Below are 24,458 nucleotides of genomic sequence, written 5' to 3'. Positions count from 1 at the left end.
GGAGCACCACTCAGGTGACCCCGAGAACACAGATAAACCTCCAAGTGCTTCAGTGACCCTCTAAAGCAGCATTTCTCAACCTTGGCAACTTGATGTTTGGACTTCAATTCCCAGAATTCCCCAGCCAGCAATGCTGGCTGGGGAATTCTGGGGAATCGAAGTCCACAAATCTTTAAGCTGTCAAGGTTGAGAAATGCTGCTCTAAAAGGATGCAAATGACCAGTTGTCTGCAAGGAATATAAATCCTTCAATTCTCCACTATCCAGTCAGAGCTGAAGAAGCTTCTTGGATGAGAAGTGAAACGTCTTCAAAGAAAAAACAAGAAAGACCAGTTGCCTTCTGAAGAAGCACTTTTGAGACAGTGACTTCGCCTTCCTTCAGTCGCACTTCACACATGTTGAATGGTTTGGGGACTATGGAGGTTGTAGGTCAGGGCCTCCGGAGGGCAAACTCGGGGACCTTGGTGAAAGTTGAACTTGATGTTGTTTGCCAAAGTAGCCATTCATTCAGAGGTGTGCAGTCCAATGAAGGTTTTACGTGGATTTGCGGGGATCTAAGATTGATTGCCAGAAATGGAGAATCAGGGATGCTGTATGACTCTGGGGAGCAAACGTTTGTAAATGTTGAGAGAAGCAACAGCTTCCTTTGCAAAGAAACAAGATTCTAGCCTAAGGAACATGAGTAAGGGAAAAGGCAGATATTTAAATGCTGAGGAAATTAAGAGTTTATTGGAAATATTGAGATAGCAGAAATGGTTTCTTGCATTTTGCATTTTCCTGGTAATAATGGCAATACAGATTGCACTTTTATGGCCTGAAGGCAGTGGCCTTAGTTGGAAGGTCTGCTTTCATGTCAACCATAAGAAAGTAATTGAGTTTTCATCCTTTCTCCTTTCTAAGCATTTGAACCACAAGTCAGAAAGTCATCTGCTTATTTACTTCGCATCAATCCTGCGAGGTAGGCTAGGCTCAGCATGGATATTCCAACTTCATTGGGCATCATCTTGGCTAAGTGGGGATTTCCCCTTGTTTTTCTCCAGTATGATACAGATAGTCCTTCACTTACCGTGTTTCCCTGAAAATAAGACAGGGTCTTATTTTCTTTTGACCCCTGAAATAAGCGTTTGGCCTTATTTTCAGGGAGGTCTTATTATTTTTGAGGTGCAGGAGGCAGCAAGCGTGGTCACCTCATGGCTGCTGCTGTGTTGCAATATTTTTGGGGAGGGCTTATTTTCAGGGGAGGGCTTATTTTAGCGCATGCACTCAAAAACCCGATTGAAATTTGAAATTTAATAAATTTGTATGCCGCCCAATCCCGTAGGACTCTGGGCGGCTTACAGAGACAAGATAAAAAGTTAAAAATTAGGAATAAAAAGATACAGATTTTTAAAAATAACACACCATCCATTCTGTCTAGATGGGGCTGGACATTGTTCAGCAGCCCCAGGCCTGCCGGAACAGCCAGGTTTTAGTGGCTTTTCGGAAGGCCGAGAGAGTGGAAAGTGTCCGGATCTCTACGGGTAGATCATTCCACAGGGCCGGAGCAGCTACAGAGAAGGCCCTCCCCCAATAATGGGCTTATTATCCGGGGAAGTCTTCTTTTCGGGAAAACAGGGTAGCAATAGCACTTATATACCACTTCACAGGGCTTTACAGCCCTCTCTAAGCAGTTTATAAAATCGGCATATTGCCCCCAACAATCTGGGTCCTCACTTTACCCACCTTGGAAAGATGGAGTCAACCTTGAGCTGGTAAGGGTTGAACTCCTGGCAGTTAGCAGAATTAGCCTGCAATACTGCATTCTAATCATTGCGCCACCATGGTTCATAGTTCATATTTCATTCTGCTATTTTATTTTTCTGTTTTGCATTAATTTCTTTTTTTCTTTAGAGAGAACTTCTGGAAACAGTTTGGGACACATCAACAGATCTAGGCCTATTACTAATATATCCAATACAATTGTTTTCTCGATAACCCCAGGGAGGTCTTATTTTCAGGGAAACGGGGTATGACTGGCCACAGGGACTGTTCAAAGTTACAATAAATCCTCCAGAAAGTACTTACTACCTGCATCTGAAGATATGATGACCATCCACCACCCCAAAGTCATGAGACCTTATCTTTGGCTGCTCAGCAACTGGCCCATTCTCACAGGCATCGTAATGAACCACAGTCACATGACCACAACTGACAAATGTTTTCCCCCCCAGAAGCTGGTTTTTACTTCCGAGACACTGCAACCGTCATAAATATGAACCAGCTGCCAGGCACCCGAACTCTGATCGTATAACCAAACGTCGTAAGTGTGAAAAATGATCACGAGTCACTTTTTTCAGTGCCGTTGTAACTTTGAACGGAAATGAATGGTTGTAAGTTGAGGACTATCTGTAGTAAGATTTACACAATGTGCTAAATCAGGGGGTGCCAAACCCGCAGGGTGGCTTGTGGGCCCACCCTGGAAAAAGTGAAAGATGGGCTCGCAGTGCCTCTGCCAACGAAAACAGAGCTTGGGAGGGCTGTTTTCAGGCTCCGTTTTCAGCTGCAACAGTTTCCCCAAGTTCCGTTTTTGCTGGCAGGAGGCTGTCGCGGCCAAAAACGGAGCTTCAACTAGTGATGTTGAGCTGGCCACGCCCTCCACGCCCCCCCCCTCAAGGCCCTCTGAGGTCAAACACAATCCTGATGCAGCCCTGAATGAAATCGAGTTTGACACTCCTGTCCTAAAACTGTGCACAGTTATTTAACTATTTTCATTAAACATGCCTTACCTGTTTTCATATCACAATAAGTTAAAATGTACACACAGTATGGCTAAGTTCAGTGTATGAACAGCATTTAGACTCATACAGATTTTACAGCCCTCTCTAAGCAATTTACACAGCCAGCCTATTGCCCCCAACAATCCGGGTCTTCATTTTACCGACCTTGGAAGGATGGAAGCCTGAGTCAACCTTAAGCCAGTGTGAGGATCGAACTCCTGGCAATGGGCAGAGTTAGCCTGCAATACTGGATTCTAATGCCATGCTATCTAAGCACAAACCTTCACTTTTGCAAGATTGCTATACCAACAATCCAGATTCTGAAATGAGGGCCCTTATTTAAGAGTGACGTGAGCAGAGGGTTGTTTTTTTTTTCATTGCCGTCCTCTGCAAATAGAATTTTTGCTCCCTGTCCTGTTTTTATTGGCTGCTGAGCAGCCTAAATAGCATATTAAGTGATCTTGAATGTAATGAAATGCTGCTTTCACACTTCCATTTTTAATTTCCATAATTTGGCTTGCACCCTGTTGAGCTTCATGTTATTGAGCCTCTGGTAAGTGCTATAGTCGCATTTCTGGCCTCCATGCTACAATATATGTAAAATAAAACCCATATTTTATTTATGCATATATAAAAATGTAGGTAGGGACTCTTACAAATAATTATTTGTATCTTTGAAGCTGACATGACTGGAATATTTGTACCCGCAGCTTGCCTTCTTGTAGTTGGACCTAATATAAAGCAGCTTGAAGGTTTTTTTGTTTAATCATTGCTTTTTCAATAAACTTCTGTGGATTATCTTCATCTCTTTTGGGGGGCAATGTGACCACATTTCCAAACAAATCTATGGATTATAATAGCCTCTTTTTTTACCTAAGAGTGTTCCTAAGATTTATGCAAGGCCAAGACTTATTTATTTGTTACATTTATTTTTCTCTTTTAATTCCTGCTCTTTTTCCAAAGCAATCTATCACAGTTGAAAAAATAATTCTCCCCCAAAAAATCTTTCTTCTTCTTCTTTTTTTTAAATACACAACAACAGCCCTGTGGAATAGATTGAGCTAGGAGAGAATGACTGGGTGAAAATGAACTTTAGTGCTCATGTTTAGCTTGATCACATGTCTCCAGATTCTACAAGTAGTCCTCGACGTACGACAGTTTGTTTAGTGACCGTTCCAAGTTACAACAACACTGAAAAATATGACATGATCGTTTTTCATAGTTACAACCTCTACAGCATCCCCAAGATGGTGTGATCAAAAGTCATGAAGCTTGACCACTGCTTCATATTTATATGACCTTGGCTGTCTCCCAGGGTCATGTGATCCCTTTTGAGACCTTCTCACAAGCAAAGTGGGCTAGAAGACCTCCCAAGGTCCCGCCCAACTCCGTTATTCTAAAGTCAATGGGGAAACCAGATTCATTTAACAAGCAGGCTACTGACTTGTCAACTGCAGTGATTCACTTAATAATTGTGGCAAGGAAAGTTGTAAAATGGGGCAAAATGCGTTTAATAAATGTTTCACTTAGCAACAGGCGTTTGGGGCTCAATTGTGGTCGTAAATCCAGGGCTACCTGTAGCCTAGCATCTTAACCCCGCATCATATTGAACTTGTGCTTAAACAAGGCTAAAGAAATCTTGATCTGCATGAGACCTCTGATGTGAATTGACCAAACCATTTTGAACTGGAGGTTGGGTGTTTTTTTTTTTCCTAAGAATCAAAAGATTAGGTTGTGATTCTGCATCCTTTTGCCTTTAAACACTTAGTAATGTGTTGTGGCCCAGCAGGAGCCGTTGGAGCTGCCACCAGACTCTGACAGCGAGGGGCCCTACGAGTTGGATGTGGAGGACCCTGGACAGGGTTCCGACTCTGAGCAGGGCGCAGAGAGGCTGGTTGGCCATCAGGAGGTGCCTGAGCCTTGGACCTATGGGGAGGAGACAAGGGAGTGTGATCCTGACGTCAGCAGTGAGTTGTTCCTGGATGCCTGGCACCAAAGAACTAATAGGCGTCAGTTATCAGCTGCCTTCAGAGTCAGACATCAGTGAGGCAGATGAACAGCTGGAGCCTGTCCCCAGTGTGCGCATGCGCAGAGTTGCCAGATGAAGGGAACAGCTAAAGAACAGGGGTCGACTTGGAAGTAAGGCCACAGGTGGACGATGAATGGCCCCTCCCAGAGGAAATAAAAGAGGAACAAAAGGGGAGTGGAGTTTGCAGGAGACAATTAGTTTGCTTAATTGGTTCGTGACTCTCCGAGACTCCTTGCCAAGTTTTGCAGATATCGGCCTGTCAGCTCTCCCAGCCAGATAAGGTCTGTGACTGTAAATCCTCCCTTGAAAGACTTTGCCGGATGTGAATTCAAAGAATTCAAAGTAAATTAATAAAAGGGTTTTTTGTTGGGACCAGGAGTTTGATTCATGCTCTTGGGAAGCCTAGGTCAGAACACTTTGCTTGCAAACCTAAAAAGCTAAGCAAAGAATAGACAAAGGCTACAATAATAGCAATAGCAATAGCAGTAGACTTATATACCGCTTCATAGGCCTTTCAGGCCTCTCTAAGCGGTTTACAGAGAGTCAGCATATTGCCCCCAACAATCTGGGTCCTCATTTTACCCACCTCGGAAGGATGGAAGGCTGAGTCAACCCTGAGCCGGTGAGATTTGAACCGCTGACCTGCTGATCTAGCAGTAGCCTGCAGTGCTGCATTTAACCACTGCGCCACCTTGGCTCTTCATAAATAAAATATGGCTACATATATGTCATCTTCAGGTTCGACACCCACTTCATAAAAGCTTGCGTTTTGCGTTACATCTTTCAATTAATTGCAACTGACATGCTTAGTACATGGAAATTCTGGTTCCAATTGTAATCATAAGGACTACCTATTTAAGAAAAATAATATTAAACTCAAAATCAAGTCAAGTGGCAAAACTCTAGTTATCAGTAAGCAGAATGTTGCTTAAAGGTAAAGGTTCCCCTTGCACATATGTGCTAGTCATTCCTGACTCTAGGGGGCAGTGCCCGTTTCAAAGCCGAAGAGCCAGCGCTGTCCAAAGACGTCTCTGTGATCATGTGACTGGCATGGCTCAATGCTGAAGGAACATAGAAAGCTGTTCCCTTCCCAACAAGGGTGGTTCCTATTTTTCTACTTGCATTTTTACGTACTTTCGAACTGCTAGAAGCTGGGATAAGTAACTGGAGTTCCCTCCATTACGCGGCGCTAGGGATTTGAACCGCCGAACTGCCAACCTTTCTGACCGACAAGCTCAGCCTCTTAGCCACTGAGACCCCGCGTCCCTAGAATGTTGCTTAGGCTTGGCTTAATCCTGTTTGGGTGCTATCTAAGATGAGCATTGTACATTTCTTATGGAACCAAATTCCAGTGTGAAGAAGTGGCTCTTCCTTTCTAAGTCTCCTTAATTGGCTTCACTGGAGAGTCTTCAGATTGTTCCATCCAGCTCCAATTAATGGCTGGGTTGCCATAGGCTTCTGATGTTCAATTAGGATATGATACAAGTTGAAAAAGCTTTGAGCTAAAGTGATTTCTGCTTTTTCATCCATGGTGACAAAGCTGCTAATTAGAATGTGTCCTTCCCCCCACCCCTTTTTAAAAACCCTCTTATAACACAGCTGCATTATCTGACCGTTGTTTTAAGTACTTAATGCAGATTAAACCTGGAATACACCCAGAGACAGATATATTGCTTTAAGCTTTGAGAAACAAAATCCTTGGAATGTTGGAATTGTTGTAACCGCAAATAACAGAAAATTTCATAGAGAACAATGTTGATGTAAAAAAAATCAGAATGTAGCTTCTAATATTTGGCCTATTTTGAAAGAGAATGAAGCCGGCTGAACTCTTGAGACAGAACGTGCTGTGAGTTGTGTGTCTCGAGTTGACAATTACTTTCAAAAACAATTTTTGTGACCCTTTTTGTGTATTACTAATCTTTTGTCACTATGGGAGAACAATTCAGAATATAGGAGACTAATGATTTTAAAAGTGAAATTGCTGTAATTAGAATCACATGCAAAAAAAATATATGATTGGCTTTTACCCATTTGGTAAACCAAGATAGTGCATTTAAAGTTTTGGGGGGGGGGATGATGAGGAGTAAAGCAAGCAGGACATTGTCACAAATGGGCATATTTTTGTATGTTAAGACTTAACATTCCATTTTGTCCCAAAGATGCTTTTCCCTTGAAAACAGTTTGCTTCTCATCCAAGAAGCTTCTCTGATTCTAAAGAACTTTTTCCAAAGGGGAAGAAAAACCCCAAGAAAGTCCAGTTGCCTTTTGGAAATGCACCTTTGGGACAACCATGACCTGGAGGATTGAGAATCCATAGACATTGCAATGTTGTGCTTGCTACCTAAATATGGCAAGAAACCAAATGTCAGCGTTCAAAGTATCAAGTAGAATTAAATCAGAGTCCAAGGCAAAACGATCCTTAAAAGTTCCAATTTAATAAAGCAGACATCTTAGCACATCTGTGTTAATCCCAATTCTGGAAATGACATCACAATTCCACCCAGTTAAAAGTTCATGATCTTGTCCCCACACCCACAATCCATCACATGGTCCAATCTTCTTCTTCCACGCTGGCGTCTCCACTCAGCTGCTTTCGATCAGGTGTAAAAGTACGGAGACAAAAGATGACCTTGGCTTCTAGTAAAGAATGAAAACAATACATTCCACAATCCTACTTCTGTCTATTCCCCCCTCCCCCTCCTATACTAATGAAACAGCATATTGAAATAAGAGAAAGTGTGGCAGGCCAAAATTCTAAAAGGAATATAATTGCAGGCCTGACACCAAATGGATGATTTTCAGCAATTATGAAGGTTGTTGTTGTTCAGTAACTAAATTATGTCTGATTCTTCATAACCCCATGGATCATAGCAGGCCAGCCCTCCTACTATCTCCCAGAATCTGCTCAAATTCATGTGTATTGTGTCAACGACTCTATCTAACCGTCTCATCCTCTGTCGTCCCCTTCTCCTTTTGCCTTCCATCTTTCTCAACATCAGGGTCTTTTCCAGTGAGTCCCCACTTCTCATTTGGTGGCCAAAATATTTGAGCTTCAGCTTCAGTATCTGCCCTTCCAAAGGACAGTCAGGGTTGGTTTCCTTTGGAATTGACTAATTTGATCTGATGGGAGTGGCCCAAAACATCAACACCCCTCTGAAAAAATGTTCAGCAACTGCAGACATTCTTGGGATCTTGTTGTGGCCCGCCAGCGGGTAGCAGAGCTGGCAGCAGATTCGGACAGTGAGGAGGTTGGGGAGGAACATGGGCCAGTCCTGGAGTCTGGGGAAGGCTCTGATGAGGGCTTTGTGCTGGAGACAGAGAGCGGGGCAGAGCCGTATGCCAGTTATCAGCTGCCTTCAGAGTCAGACATCAGTGAGGCAGACTAACAGCTGGAGCCTGTTCCCGGTATGCGCATGCACAGAGTTGCCAGACGAAGGAAACAGCTAAAGAACGGGTTGATTTGGGAGTAAGGCCACAGGTGGACGATGAACGGCTCCTCCCAGAGGAAATAAAAGAGGAGCAAAAGGGGAGTGGAGTTTGCAGGAGACAATTAGTTCAATTAATTGGTTTGTGACTTTCCAGGACTCCTTTCCAAGTTTTGCAGATGTCGGTCTGGCAGCTGTCCAAGCCAGATAAGGTCTGTGACTGTAAATCTTCCCTTGAAAGACTTTGCCGGATGTGAATGAGCAGAATTCACAGTAAATTAATAAAAGGGGTTTTTGTTGGGACCAGGAGTTTGCTTCATGCTCTTGGGAAGCCTGTGGCACGACAAAACCACGCTCGTCAAAATAGCGGTGATAAAATCGCGTCGCTAAAGCCGCAATGTCATCATCGCGCGTCATCACCGCCGCGACAACAGCGCGGCGACAGAAGGGCGCTTTAAAACAGCGCAGCGGCAGAAAGCAGATTTAATTTAAGGTAAGGGTTAGGATTAGGTTTAGGGGTTTGTTTTAGGGTTAGGGTTAGGTTTAGGGTTAGGGTTAGGGTTAGGTTTAGGATGCTGAGTGCTTGGGAATGTACGGATTTGCCCTCCGCGATTATGTCATCGCGGTAGGGTCGCGTTTTTCCTTAGCGCTTCGAATGGCGCGAATTAGTCTTCGCGCTTATGTCTCCGCGGATAAGGGCTTCACGGATTTGTGGTGGAACCGGGAAGCCTAGGTCAGAACAGAGCTTATGTTTTTCTTTGGGTGTTAAACTCTGGTTTATTGAACAAACCATCATAATTGGAGCTCTCACATTACACTTGTATAGCATGGTGTGTAAACCACAGTGATGGATTCATACAACACAGGCCAAAATCAAATAAATCGTGTCATAATATATGAATCTTGCTTTGGATGGTGTGAACGTAATTGTTGATTCATGGGAGAGACGTCAGAAATTATCTGGCCAGTTAGACCACAAAAGTCCCTGCTGTTCCTAATCTTGGAGAACAGATTCCATCTGTGCTGGATCTTTTATTTGGACTGTGGATGATAACACTTGGGAGAGCCAGCGCTCATTCATATTGTCAAACTAGAAAAGAAAAACCGCTTTGTTTGTAGAACACAATGATCCTGCATGGTCCCACCAGCTCCAAAATAACTCGGTAACTATTCATTATCAAAAGCTCCCTCGCTCTGCCTCTGTAAAAAGATGCTGCATTGAATTGCGTAGGCATGAGTCCTAAACTGAATATCCTAGGGTTTAAGTTGTATGGTGGCAACAATCGGTCTTAAGGGAGTTGTAGTTCAAATCCACGATGGGGTGTATATTTCATCTCCTTTTTCAGCCTAGGAAACCTGAAGGTCCTGCAGCGCAGTTTTTAAACAAAGCAAGTAGGTAGAGAAGATTGTTTTTTGTTTAAAATATTATCAACTCATTTTTCAGATAGGTTTATTATAATAATGATCCCTCCCTCCCTCCCTCCCATCCATCCATCCATCCATCCATCCATCAGTCAGTGTTTACTCCTAGCAACTAAAAGCATTCCTGCAGTTTTTTTGGAAATGGATTGCTATGCCATTGCCTTCTTCTTAGGGCTGAGAGATAGTGGCTGGCCCAGCTGGTTTCGGGTTCCACCACAAATGCGCGAATGACAAAAGCGCGCCTGACTAAACCGCGGTGACAAAACCGCGCCGACGAATGAGCGCTGAAGCGCGCCGTCAACAGCGCGCCGACAGAAGCGCACTGTAACATAACCCTAAACCTAACCCTAAACCTAACCCTAAACCTAACCCTAACCCTAACCCTAACCCTAAACCTTACCTTAACTTAAATCGTGCTTCTGTCGGTGTGCTGTTGTCGGTGTGCTGTTGTCGGCGCGCTTTTGACATTGCGGTTTTAGTGCCGTGGTTTTGTCGGCGCGCTTTTGATGTTCGCGCTTTTGTCGGGTCACACTGGTTTCGGGCCTGAGGCAGGATTAACAGATTAACAGAGTTGGAAGGGACCTAGCCCAAACCCCCACCCCCACCCCACCAAAGCAGGAGTCTGTGCACCATTTCTGACAGATGTCAGTCCAGTCTCTTCTTGAAAGCTTCCAGTGATGAAGCTCCTACAACTTCTGAAGGCAACTTCTGTTCCATTGGTTGATGGTTCTCACGGTCAGAAAATTTCTCCTTATTTCCAGGTTGAATCTCCCCTTGTTCAGTTTCCATTATTCCTTGTCTGGCCTTCAAGTGCTTTGGAAAATAGCTTGGTCCCCTCCTCTGTGTGACAGACCCCCAAATATTGGAAGACTGCTATCATGTCTCCCCTTGTCCTTCTCTTCTTTAGATTAGCCGTGCCCAGTTCCTGCAACCGATCATCATATGTTTTAGTCTCTAGCCCCCTACTTTGTTAAAGCTGTAACAGGTTTGTTAAGCTTGTTGAAGGGAGATCCAACCTAGAACTAAGGATAAATGTTTTGATGGTGAAAACAATCAGTGGAATAGCTTGTCTTTTGGGATTATGCTCCATCACTGGAGGTTTTCAAAAGTAGACTGGTCATCCATTTGACCATGATAGTATAAGGTTGGACTAGAAGACCTCTGAGGTCTCTTCCAGTCCTATGATTCTATGTTTTGTGTCTATCCTGCTGCTTTAACCATTACACCAAACCAGTTCTCCAGTTGTTCATTCTATCTATCTATCTATCTATCTATCTATCTATCTATCTATCTATCTATCTATCTATCTATCTATCTATCATATCTCTCTCTCTCTCTCTCTCTCTCTCTCTGCCTGCCTGCCTGCCTTACCTACCTACCTACCTACCTCTATCTATCTATCTATCTATCTATCTATCTATCTATCTATCTATCTATCTCTACCTACCTCTATCTATCTATCTATCTATCTATCTATCTATCTATCTATCTATCTATCTATCTATCATCTATCTATCTATCTATCTATCTATCTATCTATCTATCTATCATCTATCTATCTATCTATCTAGCTAGCTATCATCTATCTATCTATCTATCTATCTATCTATCTATCTATCTATCTATCTTAATCTACCTACCTACCTACCTACCTACCTACCTCTATCTATCTATCTATCTATCTATCTATCTATCTATCTATCTATCTATCTATCTATCTATCTATCTATCTATCTATCATCTATCTATCTATCTATCTATCTATCTTAATCTACCTACCTCTATCTATCTATCTATCTATCTATCTATCTATCTATCTATCTATCTATCTATCTATCTATCTATCTACCTACCTACCTACCTACCTACCTACCTACCTACCTACCTACCTACCTACCTACCTACCTACCTACCTAATTAAAACTGGAAGCAAAACAGGATACTTGGTGCTACAGGTGTTGCAATTGCTGAATAACATTCAGTCACCATACTGTAGAGAAAATATTCCTTATAATTAACTGCCTTGCTGCCTTAATTGTGCTGGGTTTTGCTGCCATTGCTTTATTATCATGCTTCTCATCCTTCTTAGTGCTGTTCAGAAAAAGTGAGTTCTGCCTTAGAAGGGTTTACTTAGGGTGCCCTTCACATTGTATAAAAATGTCATGTTTTCACTTGATAAATGTGAAGGCTGTTTATAATCTGGCAACTATCTTCCCCAAGTTACCAGCCTGCCAGGCAGCTGACCTCTGTGGCATCAAAGAAGAAAGTAATAATACTGGAACTCTCTCTTCCCCATCACTGGAAGACAATCGCTGTTGGCCACAGGTGATTAGGTTAGAGAAGTGATGTCTAAAGCAGAATAAATCCCTCTTCCACGGTTCCCTGATCTTTGCAACGGAAAATGTGCGGAGGAATATTAGATGATGGTTTTTCTACGGGTTTTTTTTTCCCCTTGAGGAAAACGCCTTTTGAAAAAAAGATTTTTTTTTAATTCATTCAATCTGTGTAAAATGTTTTATTTTTTCCCCTGCAAGGCAAATCAGGAATAGCTATGTGCATCTTGTTCAACAAAGCAGGGGGTTTATATTACAAGGAAGTAGATTTGGGTTGGGCATCATAAAAGCGTTCCTAAATTTAATAAATGTTTAAGGGTGGAGACGCTTTCTTGTTTTTTTTTTCTCTTGAAGACATTTCGCTTCTCATTCCAGAAGCTTCTTCAGTTCTAACTGGATGATGAGGAATGGAAGGATTTATACTCCTTGCAGACAGCTAGACATTTGCATCCTTTTAGAGCAGGGGTGTCAAACTGGTGGCCCTTGGACCAGATGTGTCACGTACAGGCCATGCCCACCCCGGCTCCCCACAGGCAAGAAAACCATTGGTGAAATCTAATTTTTTCGCCCACCAGTTCTGTGGGCGTGGCTTAGTGGTGGTGGGTCATGTGACTGGGTGGGTGTGGCCAACTTTTTTTCACTATTTGCCCGAACTGGCAGGAAAAAATGCTTTAAAAAATGTGTGTGTAGGGGTAACGCTTCCGACTAGCCACGCGATCCTTGGAAGCTTTTTGTTTTTTACTACTGCTTCCCAGAATCAGGGACAATCATCCCTACCGGTTCAGTCGAACCGGGAGGATTTCACCCCTGCAAAAAACGTGATACGTCATGATACGTCACATACACAATCAAGTTTGACACTTGTGTTTTAGAGAGTCATTGAGGCCACTTGGAGGTTTATCTGTATCCTCAGGGACACCAAAGTAGTGCAAATGGATAGTGCAAATGAGAAGCACAGCCATACCTGGATGACTGAGAATCTCCGTAGACTTCCATTGTTTCTTAGCTTGCCTTCAGGTGCTTTGGAAAATAAGTTGACTCACCTCTTCTCTATGGCAGCCCCTTAGATGCTGGAGAACTGCTATTATGTCACTCCTTCTCCTTCTTTTAGTTTAGTTTAGTTTAGTTTATTTGTCTTGTATGCCGCCCACTCCCGAAGGACTCAGGGCGGCTCACAATAGACAAGGGAAGGGGGATAAATAGACAAATACAACACTTTAAAAACGCAACATTCACAGTTTCCGTAGGGCTGGATATTTCACAAGCCCCCCGGCCAGCTGGAGCAGCCAGGACTTGGTGGCTTTGCGGAAGGCTGGGAGGGTAGTAAGGGTCCGGATCTCCACGGGGAGGTCATTCCAGAGGGCTGGAGTTGCAACAGAGAAGGCTCTCCCCCGGGGAGTCGCCAGCCGACATTGGCTGGCAGATGGAATCCGGAGGAGACCTAACCTGTGAGATCTAATCGGTCTATGGGAGGTAATGTTTCATTAAACATACCCAATTCCTGCAACGTAAAAACCATATTAAATATTATTTAATATGATTGTATTATATTGCATTTGCATATTATCTCTTTTATTCATTAAACATGAAACTCAGTCAACTGAACATTTAAAAACGTGTCACAAATATCATTGACCGCCACTGAGGGTTGATACGGGTTGCTCTCAGCGTCCCAGGTATCAACTAAGTATCTTCTTAAAATATACGATGATCCAATTAGCGCAGTTTTTTTGCAGTTCCGCTGGAGTTATTGCAGGAAGCTGCAACTTTTGGATGTGCTTTGTAAAATTCTTGGACACGGTACCAAGTGTCCCGATGACAATGGTGATCACTGTTACACGTTTCATCCGTAGCCGCGTATTTTCAATAGCCAGGTTGCAATATTTCGTAATTTTTTCCCCATTTCTTTTTCTATGTCTTTGGCAATTCTAGGAGTTGACGTCCACACACTTAAAGTTGTCAAGTTTGAAAACCCTGGAGTAGATTGATAAACATGTTCCAACGCTGACATTCTGTGAACTTTTATTGGCTGAATTGCTGCATTGAGCATTATGACATTATACAGGCAGTGTCCAGAATCACAAGCATACTTGATTTGGGTATGGCTAGATTATTATTATTATTATTTTAAAAAGACTAATATATGCAAAGAGAAGCTGTTTTAGCCCCTGGTGATCTGGAAGTTGTTTAAGGCCAAAGCAATAGACTATTCCCTTGGTATACAAGTATTCCTGGACTTACAACCATTCATTAGTTACCTTTCAAAGTTACAGCAACACTAAAAAAAGTGCTTATGACCATTTTTCACACTTATGGCAGTTGCGGCATCCCCATGGTCATGTGATTAACATTTAGACACTTGGCAACTGGCACATATTTATGACAATTGCAGTGGCCTCAGCAAGGGTGAAATCCAGCAGGTTCTGACAGGTTCTGGAGAACCGGTAGCGGAAATTTTGAGTAGTTCGGAGAACCGGCAAATGCCATCTCTGGCTGGCCCCAGAGTGGGTTGGGGATGGAGATTTTGCAGTATCCTTCCCCTGCCACACCCACAGAACCGGTAGTAAAAAAAATCAAATTTCACCACTGGTCCCGGGGTCCTGTGATCACCTTTTGCAAACTTCCAACAAGCAAAGTCAATGAGAAAGCCAGAGTAATTTAACAACCATGTTATTAACTTAATAACTGCAGCAATTCACTTAAGAATTGTGGCAAGAAAGATCGTAAGTGGGGGAGAGGAAGTCATTTAACAACTGTCTCGCTTAGCAACGGAAATTTTGGGCTCAATTGTGGTCATAAATCGAGGGCTACCTGTATTGTAGTGTTTCAGCCATGCTACAGTTCTTTTTTTTTATGACTTTCATGTGGCCATCTCAATCTGTTTAATTTGTCTTTTTGTTTTGCTGTAACACTTGTGGTTTTTAATAGAATGGCTATTTATTTCATACTTCTCAACAAGTCATCACTAAAATACATATGCCTACTGCTACTAGCATATGGTGCAGCAGCCTGCATCCAGCCATAATTTGAGGCCTGTGCAAAATAGTTAAGGCTGGAGTTGGGTGTGTTCTTATTGGGGAATAAACTTTCCTAAAGCAAGTGAGTTTTCTGGCTATCTGTGCATTAGTTGATGGTGCAGAGGCTCAGTGGTTAAGAAACTGATCTTGCCAGCTGGAAAGCCAGCAGTCCTGGTTTGAGACCCAGGCACCAAGCGACGGGGTGAGCTCCTGACCTCGTCAGGAGCTCCTGCCAACCTAGCAATCCGAAAGCATGCAAATGCGAGTTGATAAAGAGGCATCACTTCGGCGGGAAGGTAACAGAACTCTGTGATGTCATGTTGATCACATGACTGCAGAAATGTCTTTGGACAGCACTGGTTCAATGGCTTGAAACATAGATGAGCATTTCCCCCTATAGTTGGCAACGACTAGCAGAGTAAAGTCTACAGGGATTCCTTTAACTTTAAACGTAAAGGTAAAGGTTCCCCTTGCACATATGTGCTAGTCGTTCCTGACTTTAGGGGGCGGTGCTCATCTCCGTTTCAATGCCGAAAAGCCAGCGAAGACATCTCCGTGATCATGTGGCCGGCATGACTAAACACGGAAGGCGCACGGAGCACTGTTACCTTCCCACCAAAGGTGGTCCCTATTTTTCTATTTGCCTTTTTTACAAGCTTTCAAATTGCTAGGTTGGCAGAAGCTGGGAGAAGTGACGGGAACTCACTCCGTGACGCAGCGCTAGGGATTCGAACCGCCGAACTGCCAACCTTTCTGATCAACAAGCCACTGAGATGTCCCATTAACTTTACTATATGGATAAATTGCTTTTTTTTTTATTTTGCAACTCACTTTCTGCTCTAAAGGAGCACTTGGGGAAAAAAAAGAAAAGAAAACTTCTCCATTAAAATAAAACTGCAGAATTGAAAATGGATAAAAGAAAACCCTGCTTTCATAAAACACAATTTTTACCTGCTGATTTCTAAAGTAGTGCGTTTCTGTTAAGGCAGCAAAAGGCGTGATGCTTTCAGGAGTGATTTTGCATTTTTTTTTTCAGCAAAATAAGTGGCGGTGCGGTAATATTAACCTTTTTCTGCCTCCTTTTCTAGTTTGGCTGTTGACTTTAAGTTCTAATAGGCTGCAGAGCCAGCGAGGGGAAAGAGATGTCAGCAAAATGTGCTTTAGTTGGCTTCGCAGGCACTTTAGATGGGTTCCTGCGTGCGCTTGGAAATGCAACAGTCCTTACCGTAATGACATGAGCTGGACCAGTTGGGGGGCTTAAGCAATCAAATTGGGGTGTTTTTTTTCCCCAAACGGAAAAAGGGAAAAAGCATTTCCGAAGCAAATTTTCCCAGCGGTAATTCTCCTGGAACTGTTTACCAAGCTGCAGGTTCTGAGATCGTGAAGCGGGATCTTCTGATGAAGACATTAGCATTAGGAGCCTTGCTAAAGACGGACCTAGACAAATCCGTGATATCATTTGGGTTCAAGGATGTGGATTCTGCATGTATTTTAAGGGATCAGGGAACGGGCCTGGAGAGGTTTTGGAATACAAAGAGGTTGTGGCTGACATTGAAGAAGAAATAATGGAAACCATTAGCTGAGTTTTATATATATATATATATAAAATATATATATATATATATATATATATATATATATATATATATATATATATATAAACACAAATATAACAAAGGCAACAGTAAAAATATTGGGTTTCTGTCGTGATGGACTCTTGTGACGAGCCGAAGGACAGATGATGGAAGCAGTTAGCTTCCTCCCATAATTGGGGCTTACCAGGGGTTGTAAAAATCTAATATATATGTATATATGTATATATGTATATATGTATATATGTATATATGTATATATGTATATATGTATATATGTATATATGTATATATGTATATATGTATATATGTATATATGTATATATATGTATGTTATATTTATGCTGATAAATAAATAAAGGGAGACTAGTATAGATCTATTTCAAGCTATTTAGCTCTCATCAGCTAGCCACACCCTTGTTGGGAATCGAACCTTTGCTCTATTGCCTCTTAGGCAGATGTGTTAACCATTGAGCTACAGGGCTCGACTCCTTATCAGCCAGGCCAGGGTGAAAGGTATATATTTAAAGTATATATATATATAAAGTATATATATATATAAATTTTTATTTTTATTACGTAGACAACACATACACACAGCAATAATAAAAAAAGGGCAAAACAAAAAGAAAAAACCCCCCCACACAAAAAAGCATCAGCACATACAGCATGTCGTTTGGTTACAGGTGTTTTAACATCCATATTCTCAAATAACATTTACCATCTCAGATTTTTCATCTAGTATAAGTAAATACCTCACTTTCATTGTACAGTATATGTTCAATTACAATTAGTATTATTTTTTCCCCCCAATAAATCATAATTCTCTTACATTCTCGATTGTCTATTTGATAACAGTATACCTTTATATGATCCCCATGTGATAGGAAAAAAAATTTTTTTTTAACCAACCATTTATATTTGTATATCACTATTTTCAGTTATGCATAATTCCACCAATCAAGTATCAGGTATGCTTATGTTCATTATTATCCTTGTACATCATACAGAAATCTTATTCCTTCATTTTTCAACAAAATATTCTAAATAGTCGCTACATATATATTCCAATTTTCAGTATTAGTTGAGTTCTTATCGTGCTGACACTGGGTTTTTATGACATTTGGAGACATCCCACCACTACTACCAAATTGAATCAAATTCGGTCCGTAAGTGAATGGAGATTATAATTTATCATTTATTAGAATAAATGTATTGTCCCTTTGAATGTACACTAATTGGCATACATTAAAATGAAATTTCATTGCATACAGCTATGAAAGGGTCACCCCCTCCAATATACTCTACATAAACATGACAAAATAGATACAAAATTATGCATAATTTTGCACTTGGCCTTATTTTCGGGGAGGTCTTATTATTTTTGAGTTGCAGGAGGCTGCGAGTGTGGTTGCCTCATGGCTGCTGCTGTGTTGCAATATTTTCGGGGAGGGCTTACTTTGGGGGGAGGTCTTATTTTAGCACATTCACTCAAAAGCCCCATTGGGCTTATCATCTGGGGAAGTCTTATTTTCGGGGAAACAGTAGTTGGGTAATGAAACATCTGCAAGAAAACCGTCAATCTCAGAGAGCACCAAGGACCCCTCTTTTCAACCCTGAGCTACAAATATTCTTGTCAGACCTGCCACAACTTAAACCTTTAAATAGAAACGATCCTTGGCTCCTTTTGTTGAGAAAGATATGGTTCCGTGATGGCAAACCTATGGCATGCGTGCCAGAGGTTGCACGCGGCGCCCTTTCTGATGGCACATGAGCCGTTGCCCCAGTTCAGCTCCACTGTGCATGTGTGTGCACTTCCCACTGGCCACTTGGTCTTTGAGTCTCTGCTTTGCATGTATGCAGGGGCGTATGTGCATGCATGGGTGGGGCACATGCAGGGGGCATGTGCATGCACGGAGACGGGTGCGCCTTGTATTTTTTGGGGGGGTGTATTCTTTGGGCACTCGCTCCAGAAAAGGTTAGCCATCACTGATACAGTTTATTAGAGGTCAAGCGTATTGCAATATTGCAAAGCCAGAACTGAGAATTGTGTGCCAAAATTCCCAAATTCTACTTTTCCCTCCCTTAACTATCTCTCATTGCCCTCCCCATTGTAACCGATCAGGTACAGGCAAGATGTTTTCAGAACAGTCAGTTCATATTGAGGTTGATATGCAGCTCTCTCCTTCTTCCAGCTGGGTGACCTTGAGGCAGCGTCTCAAGGAGATACAGCACTTACTTTCGTTTTCCCCAAGCCTTCCCTCCATTCCCCTTCAACACAGTTCAAGGCAGTCTGTCACCGCATAGCAGCGAAGCACAAGCAACCATAAGGTGGCAGTTGACAATTTTATCAGTATTCAAACCATAAGTGTGATGTTCCCGTGGTTCGTCCATAAGGCCAATGTGGAGAAAAGACAGGACACGATCTTTCTCGGGATGGAGCGACCAAGATTGGTGTCTGGAAGCCCCTTTTATTGAGATAGAACAAAGGCAGGAGGAGCAATAGCATGTGATTAAAGACAGCCTGTAAAAGTACAATTGCTAATCTACTGCTCAGGGAAGTTCTGTCTATATATGGTCATATCCTGGTCAGGATGTTTTGTTATGAACTATCAGGATGTTATGGAGTACTATAAGGATGTTATGTTCTTTAGGAGTTTGTTTCTTCCTATGTGGTTCAGTGTGGCCGCGCATGCCCCGTTATGTACTGGGCCATGGGTGACCCACACCTACACAAGGAATTATGTTACAACACATAAGCAGACAAGTCACATTGTGGCACAGTGAAATACATGAAATAGGGTTTTCTTAATGTTGACTTTAGTTCTTTCTGTTACACTGGAAGAGACATGGGCCTTGTCCTTCCATTCAGGGTGTGACCGATGAACTTTGCATCTGAGAATGAGTCTCACTCTTGGAGTTTTATCTAAGGTTCCTGCTACTAGTTGAGTTCCTGGTAGGTCCAAAACAGGAGCTGTGGAGATGTATTGACTTACTAATAGGCCATTCCAATCTCAACAGAACTGTGAGCAGCTGGTACTCTTCAATGCAAAAAAAAATTAAAATACCTTTTAGGATATCCATTGGGAATAAGGGGTTTCACCCTCACTGTAATCCAGAGGTGGGTTCCTACCTATTTGGTCTGGTTTGGCTGAATAGATAGTAACTCTGGCGGACACGTGACCACACTGGTTCTATGATTGCTGGCGCCATCTTGATTTTCTGTTCTGCACATGCGCAGAACGATCTTCATTAAAAAAAACATAATTTTAATTTGTTTTTTAATGTGCATTTTTTTTTACTACCGAAGCGGTAGTAATGGCGGCCAGAACCCACCTCTGCTGTAATCCTCTAGGACAGAGGTCGGCAAACTTAAACACTCAAAGAAACATTTGGACCCGTTTCCCACAGAAAAGAAAACACCAGGAGCCACAAAGGTCCTAACAGGAAGCCCCCTGTTCAATTCTGGAGCTGACCGGAAGTTCAGTTCCCCCACCATAGAGTCTCCTCCTAGCGTGGCATACTTTTTCCTCTACCTTTCATAACCGAAATATCGATTGTGGAGACAACTGGGAAAGCCTCCCCTTGCCATAGAGTCTTCTCCTGGCGCACTGCTTCTCCCCCACCACCACTAGAAGCTCCTCTCAAAATTGTGGCGCCAACCTGTGACGGAGCTGCAGTAGAGGGAGAAAGAGCCACATGTGTCTCCAGGGCCGCAGTTTGCTGACCCCTGCCCTAGGAGAATGCAGCCAACAGTTTCAAAATCCAGAAACTGGTGGGTTTTTTTTTTCTCATTTTCTTATTGGTTCTCCTACAAGATAAGCCATTTTGTTCAATATTCAGCTTCTAACAGTAACAGTCTAATTAACCCTGTTGCTCCCACAGTTACCACAGGAGCTACACTATATTGCCAAAAGTATTCGCTCACAACTGAATCTGATTAACATGGGCCAGTCCTGGACTCTGAGGAAAGCTCTGATGAGGGCTCTGTGTCAGAGGCCAGGGCCATCCGACAGTTATCAGCTGCCTTCTGAGTCAGAGATCAGTGGGGCAGAAGAACAGCTGGAGCCTGTTCCCAACGTCCGCATGTGCAGAGCTGCCAGGAGAAGGGAAGAGCTAAGGAACAAGGGCTGACTCTGGAGTAAAGTCACAGGTGGATGGTGAATGGCCCCTCCCATAGGGAATAAAGAGGAGCAAAAGGGGAGTGGAGTTTGCAGGAGACAATTTGTAAATTTAATTAGTGTGAAGATTTGTTCGTGACTCTCAGAGACTCCTTGCCAACTACTTATACAGCAGTTGCGTTTGGAAGATATCAGCCCGGCAGCTCTTCAATAAGGTCTGTGGTTGTAAATTCACCCTTAAAAGACCGTTTGCCGGGACTTTGCTGGATGTGAGTGAGAGGAATTCACATTAGCTTAATAAAAAGGGGCTTTGTCGGGACAAGGAGTCTGCTTCGTGATTTTGTGAAGCCTAGATCAGAACAGCAAGGAATTAAAAGTGTCAGTTTAATTATGAAGGAAGGAGATAAAATGTATACGGTATTTAAAAATATGAATGGCTGTGGTCCAGGTTGCTCGTGTAGATGAAGGTAGGTAAATCCATAGGTTGGTGACAGTTCCGTGTTATGCTTCAGTCAGTACGGTAATGGAAGATGAAGAACCAGAGATGAGTTTTAGGGGGAAACGGCAACTTTCTAAATAAATGACTTGCAGAAGGGAAAAAAAATGATTCTGCATTGGAATGGTTGGGTGGCAATGAATTGAAGGAATATAGAATGAGTGATTGGGCCATTAGGAGCGACCTAGAGATGAATGAAAATAGTTAACGTTTGGTGAGTATTTGCTTAGGAAAAAAGAGATTGTTTTGAATTCGTGTGTTCATGCATACCCATAGGCATGGTGAAGCAAAATAATTGAAAAGCAGGACTGATTCGTTCGTTTAATGATCAGAGTTTGGGAGAATTGATTGAAGAGGACACTTGATGAGAGGGTTGCATGTAGGACAGAGCAGATGCTAGAAAAAAAAAAACCGAACCCAGTGAAATAAACTAGAGTGAAAATACTGTGTTTCCCCCAAAATAAGACCTGGACTTATTTTTTTCCTATAAAAGAGGCATTATGTCTTTTCCACTGACTGACCTCATGGGGGCAGCACTGATTGCCCCACCCAGCAAGAGCCTATGTGGCTTTCCTAAAGGTCTTTCTGACAGCAAAATGGAGGTTGGGGGGGCACGGTGCATGTCAATCCAGAGCTCGTTTCTTTCCTGAAAGGCCCCTGATGGTGAAATGGAGGCCAGGGGCAACGGAGTTGGCAGGGTCTTAACTAGGGCTTATTTTGGAGGTAGGGCTTATATTGAGTCTAAAACAGAGCCTTGGGGTATTCCACTGCATACTTCCCTCCATGTAGATGCAGTTCCATTGAGGACTACACGTTGAGTGCGGTTGGTCAGCCAGTTACGAATTCATCTGGTGATGATGCTGTCTAACCCACATTTTTCTAAGAGTAGGTTATGGTCTTATCTAGGAGTAGGTTATGGTCTACTTTATCAAATGCCTTACTGAAATCCAAGTAAATTATATTGACAGCATTTCCCCCAGTCCACTAATTTTGTCACTAATTTTGTATTTACAAAGGCTGCAACATCCTGGGCTCACATGATCGCTCTTTGCAACTTTTGCAACTGGCTTCCAACAAAGTCCGTGGGAGAATTTGGATTTGCTTAACTTCCACACAATTCACAACAACTGCAATAACTCTGGCAAGAAAGGTTATAGAATCAGGTGTGACTCAGCTCAACAGCAGCCTTCCTTAGCAACTGAAATCCTGATCCCCGTCGTCCTAAGCTGAAGATTCCTTCTATAGTTTCAATGAGTGCATTAAAGAGGAGATTAAAAGAGGCAGAGAAAATGCAGAACCTTGTTTTAGAAGTAAACAAACAGGCCTAAATCAGAAACCCCCCAGCAGTGTAAATGTGATTAATCATTTAGGGAATGATTTAGTATGCATCTAAAATGAGAGAAATGCTTGAAGAAGTATTTTAGAGCTTTGTGGGAGAGTTACGGTGCTATCTCAGAGAATGAAATTAGGGGGGGAAAATGACACAAATATGAATAGCCAAGAAAAATGATGAGAAAGAAATCATAAATGCTTTAAGAATGTTGAAGTAAGATAATACCCCAGGCATAAATAGTGTAAGCGGAGAAATTAAAATATAGATGTGGTTGTCTTATAAAGTGCTTATAGGTGCCTGGTAGAAGACCTAGTGATATCCAAATCAGGTGGCATGAGTCATATTTTTGTGCCTATCCTACAGATTAAGTACCTATATCATTATGCACCATGACACAGGTACATTATTATTCATGTCATTTGTTCAATGATGCATATACTCTCACTTTCCCTCCTCGTAGATGCCAATGGGAGAAGGATTGTTTAATACAACGTGTGTTGGTGTGTGAAGACTGCCTTGCTGCCTGACGATTAGAAGAAGGCCATTTAAACGAGGGGACAGGTAGCAAGCAAGAACAAGTGTTCAAAACTACAGTGGGATTTGTTTTTAAGTGTGCTTGTGAAGACGTTGGCAAAATTTTGATCAAAAGGCTGTGAGAGAGGTGAGTAAAATCTGAGAAGTGCGTGTAGCTTCATACCGAGCAGGGTGTGATTATTTTTCCCCTTTGTAGAAAATGTTATAAACCTGAGAAAGTTTATAGTTGGTTGTCTTTGACTTAAAACCGTAATTGAGCTTGGAATGACGGTCGTAAGTTGTGCCAGCGGTTAGAGCAGATTGCCATGCAATTGTGCAGTTTACAACTGCTTTTTTTTTAGGTTTGTCTATGAAGATTCTCAGTCATCCAGATCACGGTTGTCCCAAAGATGCTTTTTTCAAGAGGCAACTGGACTTTCTGGTTTTTCTTTGAAGATGTTTCGCTTCTCATCCAAGAAGCTTCTTCAGCTCCTTGGATTTTTGTGGCGTTTGTTAAGTGAATTCACTGCGGTTGCTAAGTGAATGTGGCAGTCCTTACACAAATCCATTGTCTGCAATGGACTCCCCCCCCCCACCGAGAACCAGAAATAAATGTGGTTTTTAGCAAAAATATGTCATGAGCCATGATGGCGCAGTGGTGAGAGCGCAGTACTGCAGGCTATTTCTGCTGCCTGCCGGCTGCCTCCAATTTGGCAGTTCAAATCTTACCAGGTTCAAGGTTGACTCAGCCTTCCATCCATCCAAGGTGGGTAAAATGAGGACCCAGATTGTTGGGGGCAAGAGACTGACTCTGTAAACTGCTTAGGGGGCTGCAAAGCACTGTGAAGCACTATATGTCAGTGTTTCTCAACCTCGGCACCTTGAAGATCAGTGGACTTCAACTCCCATAATTCTCCCACCAGCTAGCTTGGCAGGGGGATTCTGGGAGTTGAAGTTCACCCATCTTTAAGCTGCCAAGGTTGAGAAACACTGGTCTAACTGCTATTGCTATTAACTGAAGTCATGTGACTATGGGACACTGCAAACAGCTCTAAATGCAGACTGCTTGCCAAGTGCTCAAAATGCAATCACATGACTTTGGGGGCAGCCCTTGGAAGTTCGAATCTGGGTATTAAGTAGGTCTGGACAGGTCGGTTGGGACTTTGAATGGTTGCTAAGCCAGGAATTACCCGTATTGAAAGTTTGTTTATTTCAAGTATGTTAAAGTGAATGGACTTGAATTGCAGATTTTTGTTTGCACAGATCTGGGGGTTGATTGGTGAATGCACTAAGAGTGATAAGGGATCAAAGCAAAGGTGCTTAAGATGGTGGGTTTCAAAACTTTTTGGAACCTACTCTGTGGGCGTGGCCTCCTTTGTGGGAGTGGCTTGTCAGCCATGTGACCTGGTGGGAGTGGCTTGC

General features: G+C 42.5%; 1 long non-coding RNA gene across 1 annotated transcript in view; it reads left to right on the top strand.

The window, feature by feature from the left end:
- Positions 1-24,458, top strand: part of LOC116510578 — a 67,685-nt gene that overhangs the window by 2,950 nt on the left and 40,277 nt on the right. The window contains exon 2 of the long non-coding RNA XR_004255656.1: positions 22,984-23,184. This is a non-coding gene — a long non-coding RNA (uncharacterized LOC116510578). The remainder of the gene's footprint in view (positions 1-22,983; positions 23,185-24,458) is intronic.

Source organism: Thamnophis elegans, chromosome 6, assembly GCF_009769535.1.
Source record: "Thamnophis elegans isolate rThaEle1 chromosome 6, rThaEle1.pri, whole genome shotgun sequence".
Lineage (NCBI taxonomy): Eukaryota > Metazoa > Chordata > Lepidosauria > Squamata > Colubridae > Thamnophis > Thamnophis elegans.
The sequence above is the reverse complement of the archived record's forward strand: the minus strand, read 5'-3'. Positions and strand labels throughout refer to the sequence as shown.